The sequence below is a fragment of the Polyodon spathula genome, chromosome 3 (assembly GCF_017654505.1).
Source record: "Polyodon spathula isolate WHYD16114869_AA chromosome 3, ASM1765450v1, whole genome shotgun sequence".
In the NCBI taxonomy this organism is placed as follows: Eukaryota; Metazoa; Chordata; class Actinopteri; order Acipenseriformes; family Polyodontidae; genus Polyodon; species Polyodon spathula.
The window spans coordinates 27,901,847-27,917,454 of record NC_054536.1 but is presented as its reverse complement, the minus strand read 5'-3'; the positions used below and the strand labels follow the sequence as shown (position 1 = coordinate 27,917,454).

At 36.7% G+C, this 15,608-nt stretch overlaps 1 protein-coding gene across 5 annotated transcripts in view; it reads right to left on the bottom strand.

Annotated features, from left to right (window-relative positions):
- Positions 1-15,608, bottom strand: part of LOC121312939 (cAMP-regulated phosphoprotein 21-like) — a 119,162-nt gene that overhangs the window by 50,091 nt on the left and 53,463 nt on the right. For 2 of the 5 annotated variants that reach the window (XM_041244914.1, XM_041244917.1), the window contains exon 1: positions 15,257-15,418. The exons of 2 other annotated variants lie outside the window; for them this stretch is intronic. The gene's annotated coding sequence lies outside the window, so the exon portion shown is untranslated. Of the gene's footprint in view, positions 1-15,256; positions 15,420-15,608 lie in introns of those variants that run through there. One more of the 5 variants, XM_041244918.1, reaches the window with a different exon arrangement.

The following is a 15,608-nucleotide window of genomic DNA, read 5'->3' as shown; positions in this document are numbered from 1 at the left end:
TTGAAGATCTTAAAATGCCATTTTTTACAATTCAAGGGACTCTTTAACAGCATGCAGTCATTTCATACAGACACCTCACCTCTGGGTACTCATGGTGTGCTTTTACAGTGTGCTTCCTAAAGGCATGGTGCCAACTGTGACTTTCATCCCCATATTATTTAACGGTCTGTCAACTACTTTTCTCACGTCAATAAAATAAATAACCAACCGTGTATGCTATCGACATATCTGTGACATACTGAAGATGTATTGTTATAAACCTTGAGAAAATGAATCAATAGATCAGGCACTCAAATATAATTATGAGACATTAAAATTGTGAATGGTTGCTACAGGACTGCCCCTTTTTTTTTAAAAAAAAAGAAACAACCAGAGTTGAAAGGTCAGAGCACATAGGCATGCACCTCTACACTGTCTAAGAAACGGGTTTCAGAAATATAGAAGACAGTAAAAAAGACAAATAAAAACAGAGACAGCTCTAGTTTACCTACATATTCCCATTTGAATTTGAATTTTTCTGCTGATATTTGTTTATCGCAATTTAGAACTTGTATGAACTTGCAAGCCTATATTTAGAAATTTATGTAAACAAGTTAGCATCACAATACATTTTATATATTTATATAAAATGTTATATATTTTATATATTAGCCAATAATCATAATTACCGTGATCATTTACAACTGATAAACTATAACAGAACATTACATTATCATCTAGTATCAGGGGAGTTGAAAATCCAGACACTCTCTACGTGTAACAGGAATTCATAACTTTCATTTATTTTTTTCTAGTTCAACTGTTATGTAAGTGGCAGTGTTTTCAACCATGCAAAGTTTAATTGACTGTATCACAAAAATCCCCATTCTTGACCTGTTCAACCTTGCATCCATCTAACTTTACTGCCAGAGGCTAATGCCAGGTCCATGTCACACCAATCACAAACCATGTTTGTCATTTCTTTATGGAATTTGAAAAGAATCAAAAGGAAAGGCGTAATAGCATATGACCATCAAGGGACAGACATGTCAACATGCTTTTTTTATTTTAAAATGTCAATTTCCACACATTTTTATTTAGTAAACCATGTTATTGTACCTATATCCCATATAATCTGCTTCTTAAAAAGCAATATCAATGAATAAAATCTGCTTCTTAAAAAGTACTACCTATTAATAATATATCAGCTTATTTAAAATACCACTTGAACTTAAGCAAAATGCACAATTCAACTGCTGAAGTGCAGTTTTATCTTCCTAAAATCTGCAGAATATTTTCTTGCAGGTCTTTACATTATTTATTAAGCACATACTGTAGTTATAGTCATTGCCAAACATTAGAAGATGAAATAATTAAAATATGAAGAATTAGCATGATTGTATTTCCTAAACTAGCTGAAAACACATTAACTGCATTAATAATAATTAAAAAAAAGACTCTTGTCTGCTTTCCAGATGACTCTCTGGCATCCTCTAGTAATTATTTTAGGTTTTACTTCAGTGAACTGAAATCCAGGGTGTCCCTCTATGTGTGGGTATATATATATATATATATATATATATATATATATATATATATATATATATATATATATATATATATATATATATATTTTTGACATTTTTGCCCTAACCATGTTGATTAATTCCCTTAATAACTGCAGTATTTGAAAATAAAACATGGATTTTTTAAAACTTCCCCCACTCTCCATAGGAACTGTTGCTGCAGCCCCCTGTTTCTAAGACATCTTCTCAGCAGGTAACTTGGTGCCTCCTATAGATTTCTAAACATCCAGTGGTATACGTACTAATATAATACAAAATAATAACCGACTAAAGCACATATTACTGCAATGACAATATTCATCCACAAGGGATAAAGATATTCGTAATGTAATTATGTTTTCCTCTGTATCTGTAAGTGTAACAGGCAGAGGTTGGGCCCGAACTGCTACCTTCATGGCTCCCAAGTGAACTTCCTTGAAACTATTGCCACATTTCCATCTGCCACTGGGACTGACTTGAATGCAGCTTGAAATCAGGCTCCATCAGCAGCAGATTGAGATCAAATCGATTTTAATTGGGATTGTTAGACACAGTTTGGATTGCAGGCTGGCAGAACTCGATCTCTCCAATTCACACTCATGATTAAAAGGTAACAAATAAGCATAAACTGTTTTAAATCTCTGCCTATTACAGAAAAAAATACATAGGCAGAGCATGAGGGCTGTGAATATAATATACTGTCAGGGAAATGTCGGCGCTTGGTGAATCTATTTATACATTTCAAGTATACAAAAATGTGACACATACAAGAAAACCTGTGAAATGTCTGATTTCAAACTGGATTGCAGACTGCAGCTGAAACCGGTAGCAGCCCCTTTGCAATATTGGAACAATTGAGATTTTACAGACTGGTTTTATTGTGCAGATGTAAATGTAGCTTAGATCTTCAGTAAAGCAAAAGCCATTAAATAATACCAGTGAAGGATTGGAAGCTGTGCGCCAAAAAATCATTTCTAATAAGTTTAACTGGGTAATGTTTTGTGTTGAGGACAGAAGGCACAGCTCACGATATCACTTTACCAAAATATTAACACAATGATGTGCTGCTCCTTTTCTACATGAAGTAGTATTCTCTGGGACCCACATGCAGTCACCCAAGACTATTAAAAGAGACACTAGATTAGGCACAGAGATGTATTTTACGTGGCACAAATCAAACACAAGAACCCAAAGTGCAAGAGAACTCTGACAGCTTGTACCTATCAAGCATTGCGGATGACTGGTAGAGTGTAGCAAACAGCAGTCTAATAGATACATAGCTATTTTATTCCCCTCAAGTAGAGAGACCATGCTTTTGAAGCCGAAAGCATTTTCCTTTTACCAGAGAAAATCACTCTGAATACACTTTCACAACTAATTCAATCTAAGGGCACATTTCCTTTTAAGAGGAATGGTGGAATTTGCTTTAATAAAATAATAATACAGCAAACACAATATTTAGTAACCAAGTACAATAGCTGCTTAGACATCACAATATAAGCAGTTAAAACTTAATGAACAACCTGGTATGGGTTAAAATATCACCCAGTGGATGCAAGAAATGCCACCTGTTCTTTGTGGTATTTCTTACTGGTGGCACAGTGTTGCTGGGTGACAGGTTAATGGTTACAATCTGATGTACCATCTGAACCACCTGAGAGCCTTTTAGAGGCTACATAATATACTCAAAGTTGGCTAAGGGTCATTTTTTTGTTAAATTGAACCAAACAAAAATCATCATTGACATTAGGAATTATTTTCTCGATTGATCATGTGTGGAACATGCTGCATAGTGCAATTTCACAGTGTCCAAGCACAGATATTGAGCCTACATAAGCCTGCAGGTTCACTGTGAAGGAATGGTATCGACTGCCTCAAGTCCGGGTCTCAGAGAGCATGAGAATGTCAGACCGATGTTCGTGTGGCAGGTGGACTTGCTATTATGAAGAATTTTTGATTAAAAAACAAACAAACATTAGAGTATGTTCACTTCCATGCAATTGCAGCGCTCTAAAATTTACTGATTTATTCTTCATTTCTTCATTCTTAAATAAAAAACAATGGTTCAATGGGGTGTCTTGTTTGTGTCTTGGGTTATTTTCTTCATACAAACACTATATTTACTGTAAGATCTTAGAAAAGGTTGAATAGAAAATACTCTTAGAGAAATGAGAAAATGTAGTTGTGAAATATATGAAATATAAGTGGTCATGTCACGGCATGTCATCCACTAGAACAACGGTTCTCAAAGTTCGCAGCACTGCGACCCCCTTCTACCGATAAAAATTACTTTGCGACCCCACTGCCTTGTATTACTGCAGAATAGTTAGTATTGTTAAGTAAAACATGCATTACAAGGCAATATCAACACAACTAAAATATAGCCAGCAGTATAAAAAATAATTATAATACATTTTTTAAAAATTACATTACTTGCCTGATAGGAGGGGTGAGCTTGCATGGATGAAAACAAATGCTTGAAACGGGGTTCCGTGTGGCTAAGGGAAAGGTCATCTTCAACAGTGAGGCGGGGTCCTGTACTTGTTTTTAGCAAAGTGAGTGCAGAAAAACCTGATTCACAAAGGTAGGTAGACGGAAAGGGCATGAGCGCTTTTAGAGCTGCAGGCGATAGCTCTCAGTATTCTTGTCACACAGAAATCCAAAAGTTAGCAAGAAGCTGCTGAGAAAATCCGAGCTTCAATAATAAAGGGGTTTCTAATTCACCCCTCTGCTTTCCGATCCTCTTCAGGGAAGTACTCTCAAAGCTGTAGCTGAAGGCTTTCTAGAAGGCTGGCAATGACGATAGCGATTGCAAGTCACTCTTTGGCAAGGCATTCTCATCCAAAAAAATTATCTAATAAATAAAATGCTTCCAGACTGCCACGATTTATGCAATCGTACCACAAGGCCAGCTTCTTGACTCAGCTTCCGATTTTGTCAATGAGTAAGGACAGACGTATCTTATCTTAGGAGTGACATGTTAAGGGTATTCAAGTGATTGAAAATATCTGCCAGGTAAGCTAGCACAGTAAGCCATTTAGCATCTACAAGCATTTGGGCTAGGGGAGAATTGTTGTTGGAAAGAAATATTCTTACTTCCTCTCCGAGCTCAAACAAACGATTGAACACTGTGCCCCGCAACAGCCAGCAAACTCCTGTGTGGTAAAGTAGCTGACGGTGCTCTGCTCCCATTTCATCATACAAAACTCCAAACAAGCGGGCATTTGCTGGACAAGACTTGATAAAGTTGACAATGCCAACAGCTTAATCGAGAACTTGTTTCAAAACAGGTGGCATTTTTATTGGAACAAGGGCTTGCCTGTGTATCATGTAGTGAGTCAAAATGGCTTGAGATGCAAGAGCCTGCACTCTGGTGACAAACCTGCTATTTTTTCCTGTCATGGCATGAGCACCGTCACTGCAATGTTTACACAGCCTGGCCATTCCAGGTCAGCACTGGGGACAAAAACATTCAAAAGAGCAAAGAGTTTTTCTCCTGTTGCATACTGAGGCAATGGTCAGCAGAACAGAAATTTCTCTTTTAGTTTCCCGTCATCTTCAAATCTAATGTAGGTCAGCATCTGAGCAGCACCCGACACATCAGTCATTTCATCCATTTGATTACAAAAAAAATACTTTGCTTTACCTTGACGATCACCTGCTCATACAGGTCAATAGCCATACTGTGAATACGCCTGGCACCAGTGTCATTAGACAGGGGAAGAGCATCAAGCTGGCTGGCAGCACTTTGTCCCATCATAATCGAAACCACCCGCTTGGCGCATGGTAGAAAAAAAAAAGTTTCTGAAATATTGTGGGGTTTACCAGTGTTGGCTATCCAGTGTGACACAGCAAATGATGCATGGAGAGCCTTCTCATTAGTTGTAGCCACCAACTTCAGTATTTTCGTCTGGCCCTTTAGCTCTGTCAACTTTCATTAAAAGAAATCGATAGGTTTCCCTTGAAGAGAACCGTGCTTTGTCTGTAACTGACGCAACATTTTCAATGGTTTTAAGGTCTCCTTAGCCAGCACTTCACCACACCCCACGCAAACCAGAACCAAAACCAGGTAAAACCGTATTCCAAATATTTTTTGATCATACTTTCAGGTTCTTGGTTTTTTGCTGCTAATTGGGTCCTTGTTGTCAGCGCTTCTTTTGCTTGCAGTGTTGCTCGACTCCCTAGTACTGTTTCCAATACTCTTCTTCAGAAAATGGACCATTTTAAAATACTGTTGCAAAATATTATTGCTGGCAAAGAAGGAACACAGACAGATACTAGGTAGGGAGGGGTAGAAAATAAAAGGAAGTATGCACCAAACACACAATAAAATAAAAATGGTAAACAAAACAGACTCGTACCACTACACATTCTTTATCGTTTTACAGTCGGACAGAAGCTCCCAACCAAACTAGCTAATGGAGCACAGGTTTCACCCAATATTTATACTCCATAACTGCAACATTTAATCAGCCCCCGACCAGTCACAATCTCCCATCTCGTAACCCCCACCTCCCACCAGGTGCACCGTGTGCACCCTTCCCACGCAGAACATGCACCCATTATAACTATAGGAAAAACAGATCTGCAGGGCTGTTAGCCCGTGTCCTGTCATGCATCCAGAAATATACTGCTAGTTCTTGTATTAACACAATGTTGCCATTTGCCACTGAGCTTGCAAACAGCTCATGCAGCACTATCCTGTAACAGCAAATGCTGCAATACAGTAAAACTTTTTGAACTCCCTTCACAGCAAATATAGTCAAGTCAACACTACAGAAGTGTATTCCGCTGATTGGCTGACATGCAATACCAGTACAGAAGTTCTGATGACTGGCATACAAGAGTGGAATAAAGCCTTAGTTGGTTGTTAGGTAACCAGTTAGGAACATTCAGGCAGAATGGGAAAACGAGGACTCATTCGGAGTAAAAAGTGCCAATAATAATAAATTAACGTATCTGTTTCTTAAATGAAAATATATATATTTTAATTGCACAAGTATTTGCGACCCCATTAAAAGGCACTAGAATATATAAACTAAGTGAGAATTGTGTCCAGCTATTCAGTCATAAACAGGGGGAAGCAGATGGCTCTCCTTAACTTCACAAGGGTCTTTATAAAGGGTGCTCATGCAACACAGTACATCGTCAGCGCAGTGATTGTATTGGTCAACATGTCAATGAAAACAATCAATGAAAAGCAGAAGAAACAGGTCATGGCAGATCTAGCCCAAATCACAGAAATCTTCAATGCTGGACAAGACACATTGCTTCCAATTGACCAGGAACTACACATTGTGGTCTAATCTCTTTTTTTTGCCAGTCAGTGTTAAGCAGGTGCTATCTGATGATGTTCCTTTATTATATAATGTAGGGAGCTTTAAAGACAGTGCTATTTGTGTTAGATGCAAGGGAAGTGGCATTATGCTGACAGTGGGAGTATTCAGCTCACCAGATAAGCTGCATACTGGGTGTTTTACGCACTGAAAGAACTGGAATTACTCATGACATTTAAATTGAATGCATACAGAATACACACATCAATTTTGCTGCGCAGCTTAAGTTTGAATGTTATCCAGCTTTGTTGGTTCCCATCATCTCAATGGTCAATTGGGCATATACTGCATGCGGTAGTTTGCCTGGTAATTGCCAGAAAAAATTAAGTTCGGGTTTTTGTTTAACAAGCAAAAAAAAAAACATATAGTTGAATCCCTTCACTTGCAATGCATGTTTGTGACTGGTGAATTTCAACTTAGTCCCCTTCAACCTAGCTTACCAATTTACCTATCTGTCAACTGAATTTTTCGAAGGTAAATCTACATAGTAAATACTCCCTGTTTGGAGAGAGTCAGATTATTTACATTGCTATAGCAAAGCAATCAATACAATATAATTGTTTCTTTATTTACATTAGCGCAGTATTGGCAGTTTTGTTTTTTAAATGTTACAAATATATATATATATATATATATATATATATATATATATATATATATATATATATATATATATATATATATATATGTTGTATGTGCATGCAGTTCTTTTGCAAAGTATATTCCATCAGCAGCACTGGAATTGTAATAAATTCCACAGCCATATTTTGTGGTTAATAAAGCAAATAAGAATAATTGTTTGTGGTTTTTTTGTAAGCCCATGTTTTTGTACAGTAGTTCAAAGTAACATTACAGTTAAAATGCAAGCCTGCAGTTAATGCCTTACCCCATCAGTTAGCATTAAAATATCTACTGTATTTATTGAAAGTATTCCAGGTATCCTTGATTTCAAGGTAATGTTACATTTCACTCACCCAAAATACATTTTATTCGCATAGTGTCTAAATTGGAGAGTAAATTACTCAGTGACCCAAAACCTTATCTGGACCGATGAACTTCAGTTGATTGAAGTTGATTGAAGTCAAATGATGCAGCTACTGTCCATAACATTGCTTTATGTTGTGCCTATTTCACTTCCTAATAAAGTAGTTTGGAATGTTCCCAATGGTTTTTACTAGACCGGTAGTTTGATCATGTACAGGACAGCCACTATTAAAAAACAAAATATTTACAGCATTTACATGCAACATTTAATCGTAACTCCCGTATCTGAGGAACTGATTACAAAATGCTCTATAAAATCCTGCATGTAAGCTAGTTCCAAGCTGGGATTGGGTTGGGGGGGTTTAATCACATTCACGTGGATAGGTTATGAAGTGTTTATTCCTCTGAACTCGATTGAGTCACAAATGTAAACTCAGACACCAAATCTAAACCTACATTAAACGGTAAGGCCACCCTTGGAATAATTTTAGAATACCAAGCAGCACAGGTTACCTTTTTATTTTCACCTTATTTCCAAGCAATAACTGCATAGGGAATTAACCATTTGCTCATTCCAGCTGCTTTATACTTGAATAATGTTTTTAGCGATAGATGTGTAATGTTCCCAGTTAGCTACTTGGTACCTTTGGACAGAGCACTGAAGGCATGTATATTCAATTACTGTCTGGTAAGATAAGGGGACTGTAAAGACAGTTTTACTGTATTGCACTGTATTTCTGTGGAAAAAGTGTCAATGGGAAGAAAGGATAGCAGGATGGAACACTTCAGAACCTTTGCAAGGGCGTTCATGCGTAACTTCGGGGAGGACAGCACTTTTAATTCTAAGCACCCTATAAAATATGATGCCTGAGAAAGATTTCTAGTCAAACTGTTCATTAAATAAGTTTCCTTAAGCATTACTACCTATTCTGCTATTGAGTGTTTTATAGTAAGGGAGGGTAGTGATACAAAAAATGAAATAAAACTTAGTCTAGGTTGTAAATGCCAGCTCAAATGAAGTGCAACCATAAGTCCTGATGAGTATGCAGTTGAGGTGTAAAAATGGGTCTAAATCACTGATTGTTGGTTAACATAGCTGTACATACAATAAACATATATTTCAGTATTATATCATACACCTTTTTTTCTTTTCTTTTTTTGTTTGGGAAATCTCCAGCCTGATAGTGATATACAACAGCATACAGCAAAAAAGTAATGGTAGTAAAGTTGCAAGATAGCCTTGGTCTGGGTCAGTAGTGGCGAAAGAATGTACATAAGCAAACTGGGTAATAAGTATCCAGATTAGGAAAGAAAATATCTGACCATGTCAGTTTGAAACACACTAAACAGAAGCATCACATTTATTGTAAACTAAAGCCATTCCAACAAAAGGTAATTAATTAGGCAAAAATTATCTTGTTCTTTGTGTTGATAAATTCATTCCGACATTAAAATATTTGAGTACAGTTCCAGTGAAATGGAGACAATTCTAATCACTGAGAACATGGCCACTTAAATATACAAAATCTATTAAAACAAAAGGATTAGTAAATCAAACTGGTGTCATTAGCATTCATTAAGAATAATGTGAGGGAGGAAATCAACCCATAAAATGCCTTATTGTGGAGAATCAGCAGGAGTAATCCCAGCAGTGTCATTTCTTTGTCCAATCTAAATTTCTGGTAACCAGCCAGTTTAAATGTCAATTCTTTGCTAATAAAAGAGTACATCATTTCATTTACTGTCCATTTTTTAACTGGATGTGTGTGAGGAGGGTGTGTGTGGGCGGCGTGGGTGGTTATGATATTTAGATAAGCACTTTGAAACCATTTTTAATAAGAGAGGAGGTCATTTAAAATGTTGTCTGCAATACCACTCGTACAACAATAGCCCATGTGGTGTGTTTATTAATCTTAACAAGTTCAATTTAAGAAGCACTGAGAGGCTAGGTAGCTCCTTTATTCTTGTTTAAAACATTTTGTGACTTGTGAAGTGAAGGACGGTAGCACTGGCTAGCCATGCATGGGGAGATAGGTGCTTTGTGAACAAACCTGAATATTAATGTGAAGAATCTGGTATAAAAAAGCAATGACTGAAATGTGTTTCACATTCTACTTCGTTAATGGATCTCGCAGATGGTGTTCATTAGTAAAATGTTAATTTTGACATCTCTCATAACATTATCCGCTCTGTGTCAAGTTCATATTTATGGCACGTGTGAGTAGAAGTGAGTAGTTTTTCGAGATTTACGATTATACTGTATTTACAGTATAATCGTAAATCTCGAAAAACTACTCACTTATAAATCTTTTGTAGTCATTTTTGTATTACTTTAGTATAAATACATGTTAATTTGGATTCATGTTTTTTTTTTTTTTACTTTATGTGAACAAAAAGACACACATTTGCCCGTTTTCCCATTGGAAATAGTGATATTTTGAAATGTCACTGTCCTGGTCACAAAAGCAAAGTTTGTGGGGAATAATAGCCATTTTCTATACTTTTGAGGCATAAGCAATTAGGAAATAACACTTACTACCCAGGAACAAAAAAAAAAAAAAAAAATTGTTACACGGTGTTATCAATTCAGTTACCGATGTGCGATTTCCTCTGAGGGCAGCTTATGCTGTTGTATTCAGTAAGGAATGACAAATACAGGTTTTTGGAAACATCCGGCTTAAGAAAAGGGTCCTTTCAATGCATACAGTATGATTGCGATGCAACTGGAAATGTACATTCATGCAGTATGTATTGCGATGCAACCGGCAATGCACATTCATACAATATGCACTGCAATGCACATTCATACAGCATGCACTGCAATGCACATTCATACAGTATGCACTGCAATGCACATTCATACATGTATGCACTGCAATGCACAGTCATACAGTGTGCACTGCGATTCAACCGGCAGCCCTTTACTGCAGTCAGCTGCCAACCAACTAGTCCAAAACCAGCTGCCATAGTTTTTTAATATTCTTGAGCAGCAGTACTAAATATCACAACAATGTCAGGGCAATATGCTGCAGTAGGTGATGGCACCATTTGTCTAAACAAGTAATTACCCTAGTGCAAGCAAGTGTGCTCTGTGCTCTCAAACTAAAGCTGGTTTATTACAACCCATTATCCTAATACTTGTGTTCTACGTCTAATTGACCTGTTCTCTTATGCTATAAGAGTGTTTTCTTGTGAGCTCTCTGTCTGAGCAAGAGGCAGTGAATCGAAGCTGAGCAGTTCTGTCACCCAAAGTGTGAAATGAGAATATGCTCTTATAGTATATAAGTATATATACAAGAGACAGGGTCAGCTGTCCATATCAACCTATTAATCAGTTGATGAGGTTGAATTACACAGCAAAGTCATTATTTCAAACCTAAAGGTTGCCTCTTTAGTTTTTCTGCAATCCAAAAGTTCACACAAGTTTAAAGACTTTGAGAAAGTAACTGTGTGTCATTGTTAATATTAGCTCCACCGTTCTAATTTGGGAGTAAAGCAGTAGGGAATCCGTTCTTTCCAGTTTCTGTACAAGAGCTTGGGGCACTAGGATATCTATTTACTTTTACCAGGTACAATAATTACTTGTGTTAATAGGTCTTTTTGCCCAGCCAATTCAATGTTTTGCTGCTACTGTCCAATGAGGTGTGGGAAAAAATACCTAAAATAGTACATAACATTTCTCATTGAATTTTAGTTTCTTTAAAAATTCCATACATTACTTCCAACAAGAAATAACCTGAACATGAATGGTATCTATATTACAGAAATGGTACTGTAGGGATTACACATCTGCCTCTGAGGACAAACAGCCTCTTTACAAGGCTCTTTTAACAAAATAAAATGCATTGATCAGTCTGTAGAATTCCAGTATGTCATGCAGACTGTTTTCTTCCTCTAAATTAAATCAATATGAGAAAATAAAATTAATGCACTCTGTATTCTTAAACAATTTGGTCCACAGATACATGAATTTGAATCAGGAGATTCACAGTTATAAACAAGTAACACATTAGTCATAAACTCAATAATGATTACATCTTGAAAACAAACAAAATATATACTGTAACAAAACTATTATATTTTCAAAACTACAAAGTAAACATATGCAAAGCAACTTACCTCACTCTGATTCCAGTCTTAAGCTGTTTTTGTTTAAGAATTGTGACTGGTGTTTTTCTCCATGCAGAAAAACAAACGTGCTAATGATAATTTGGAGTAAATAGCTTTGAAAGAGTTTGGACGCTGCAATCTAGCAGACAAAATTATTTATGTCAGAAAAGGTAATTTAATTTTGTTAGTCAAAAATGAATAAAAGCGTTACAAGAAACTGAACGCAAATAACAGCTATGTATTGAATTTACAGAATCTATAAAAGCTAACAAATTATCAAATGAATTGAAGATAGTCTGCCAATATCTCAAACACAAAACAGTGGGTTGTACACTAAATGATATACACCGCTGTACAGTATAAAAGACTTGTCTTTGATAGAATTGGATTGATAGCAATCCATGAACAGGGATCAAATAAGCATGTCAGATCTGCTCTTTAGAAAGCAATTATAACATGCCTCAGCGGTAACAGCTCCAAGTTTGTTGCAGGAATACAACGTATCTTATATACGTACGAAATATTATAATATATATATATATATAATATATATATATATATATATATAATATAGATATATAATATATATAGTAGTATAAGAGGATAGGTTCTGAATGATCCATTACGAAGTGTTGTTTGCTAAGACAATTTTTTTTTTTCTGTTATGGTTCGTTGACCTCACGTCGTGTGGAGTGTTACTTTTACGGTGTCAACAGTCCCATTATTTGGGGTCACACTCTAAAGTCTCGACTTCCAGTTCAGATTTCAGAGCTGAAGGGAGTCGTGTTGAGTGACAACTTTTGTCTAAACAAGCGTTGAGATAACTCTATTGTGTCCTACCATGTACTGACGCGGGGGGAGGGGGGGGGGGGGAGGGGGGGGGGGGGGGAGGGGAGGGGGGGGGGGGGAGGGGAGGGGGGGGGGGGGGGGGGGGGGGACGGACATCAGCAATTCAAGCAGCATATGGTTTCTTCTTTCAGCTGAAATGTGCAAAATCGGTTTTATTTATGTCAACAGAGACTGTCAAATGTTAGGTTGTCACCCTCAGTTATTAAACTAAGACAAAAAAATCAAGCATTTTAAAATGCTGTCTTCCTCACTCACTTTTTGACAAGTTTAGGCAAAAATAATGTTTTAAACAAAAATATGAAGAGTGGTGCAGGTGAAATGTTCCTGTATAAGACATTTTTCTGCAGGACGCCAAGGGATTAAGCGATGTTTTAATGGTCTCATTCCGATTCTAATTTGACAGTGAAAATCTATCCTGTTCTGAAGGGAGTAAACTACGTTTTAATGGTCTCATTCCGATTCTAATTTGACAGTGAAAATCTGTCCTGTACTCTGCTGTACAGTCAAACTTCCCTCTATAAAGACAATTACAGACTTACTGTACATGCACCACGTCCTGTAAATCACATATGTTGTTAGTTTGAGATACATCAGTGCACTGAACCAAAAAGATTTGTCAGGCAGTGAAATATCTTTGTACCACATATTAGTCCTACAATTAAATAAACTCTTCCCTCCTGTCAACTACCTTTGATCCTTGCAGGTAGCAACCTGTAATTTTCTAAATCAACATGTTAACAAAGCCATAAATCTGAACGCCTTATGCTTTTGCCAATAATTTACATTTTTTTTGCTCCTACATTTTTTATTGGAAATATCTACTGCTTTTTAACATGTACCACAATGTATTACTGATTTGAAACCAACTATCTATGTCAGCCTTAAAGTCTGTACTATAGACTTCGCTTACTGAATCATGGTGCATTTCTTACAACAGATTCTCCACCCCCCACCACTGCCACTTGTCTTGCAATCTACATTTCCCCCCTGGAATTTCAAACTGTGCATGTTCCATATTTGGAACCAATATGGAACCTCCTGCTTCTGGATTTCAGAATATTGACAAGCACACAAAGCAGCCTGCAAAGATGTTTCCTGGCTGCAGCTGTTGTTTCTAAAAGGCAAGCCACATTTTAGCTGTTAATTTTTTTAACCCTATATGACAGACGGTTGGAAACCAAAACAGAAACAGAAGGTCAAAAATGCTTAAAAGCTAATATATATCACAAAGGTTTATTAATCTGTCCAGTTGAAACACTAAACAATAGAGTAACAAGCTTTTAAATCCTGGAGTACTGTGCCACACAAAGCTAACATATATAAAAACATTAAAAGTCATACAAGACCAACTTTGTATACTATATAATGTACACACATTGATGTTTCTGTTTCTTACAATTTGTGCCACTAACTTTGTTGACAAAGGAATCAGTTCCCACCCCATCCAGCCTTTTTATTTCTTTTTTTATAACACTCAGTGGCTGTATTTTAAAAGCTCAGCTGGGGTAAATGTGTGTAAATGGCCAAATATCAATCTCTTAGGAAGTTGGCTTAGCATTTTTAACAAAAATAACACGTATCAATAATTTAATTAGTTCCCTGCTCAAGCAAACTGAACCTAAGTAAAATGTATTTAACCCCATGAAAACAGAACTGCATGAATTTTATTAGTAGTGACTAAGAAATTTAAATAGTTATACTACAGTTCTCCAGTAAATGAAAACAAAGCAAGTTATGTTATTTATTTGATTCAGACATTATGATGTCAAGAAGCTTACAGATTACTTAGGACAGCAGATTGACTCACACCGTACAAAAATATCTCTTTCTGCACAGACATCTTGATCTTGATAAAAATCAGTATGCATTTATTTAGGCTACTTCATGACACGACTGTGATGCTTTTCAAAAGCTTAGCCCTTTAAGCACAAGATATCAATCAATCAATCAATCTATTTTACATAGTGCCTTTAAAAGACAATTTAAAATCTGTAGCCTATTTCTAAATGTTCTAGGAGAATTTTTCTTGTAACTGTTCTGTGAGTAATATCACAATGACACTTTTAGAACTTACCGTATATGCTTCATTGCCTTATGATAAAAATGTTTACAAACATCTCAAGACATACAGTATACACAGGTTCAGCCTGTTATTTGAACATACTGCATAGGGAATATACTGTAAAGTGCCCTGAACTGAACAAAAAATTTTACTAAAAAAGGCATATCTAAGTTATATTTACTTGTAAAAATATAACTTAACAAGTTAATTTCTTTCAATTAGCTCAGCTGCTCATATAGATGAAAAATACATCTTGTATATACAGTACAGTGAAAACAAACAAACAAAAAAATAATTGTTCTGTTTTGTTTTTTTCAAGACCTTACTATACAGTAAACTAGTCCTTGGTAATACCAACTTGGGTTCTTTACCTTGATGAAGAGTATTCTTGACCAAGATCCTTTTCCCCGTGTCACAGCTGAGAGGTGCTGCTATGTGCCTGTCTTGTCGAACATGATTTCTCCCTTCTCTCCCCTACTGCTGTGAGGGAACAGAGTGCAAGCTCACTCCACCCACGCACACACACACACACCACACACGCACACACACACACACACACACACACACACACACAGAGCTGCTCAGCCCAGCGACAGAGAGAAGGACAGAGAGAGGAGTGCTATAGGTGCTACCCTGCCTCTTGCTGCCAGAATGCTTGTGGTCATGATGACACGACAGCATTGGAGCAAGTCAGCTGGAGCCCATTGGCTGGGGCAACATTTA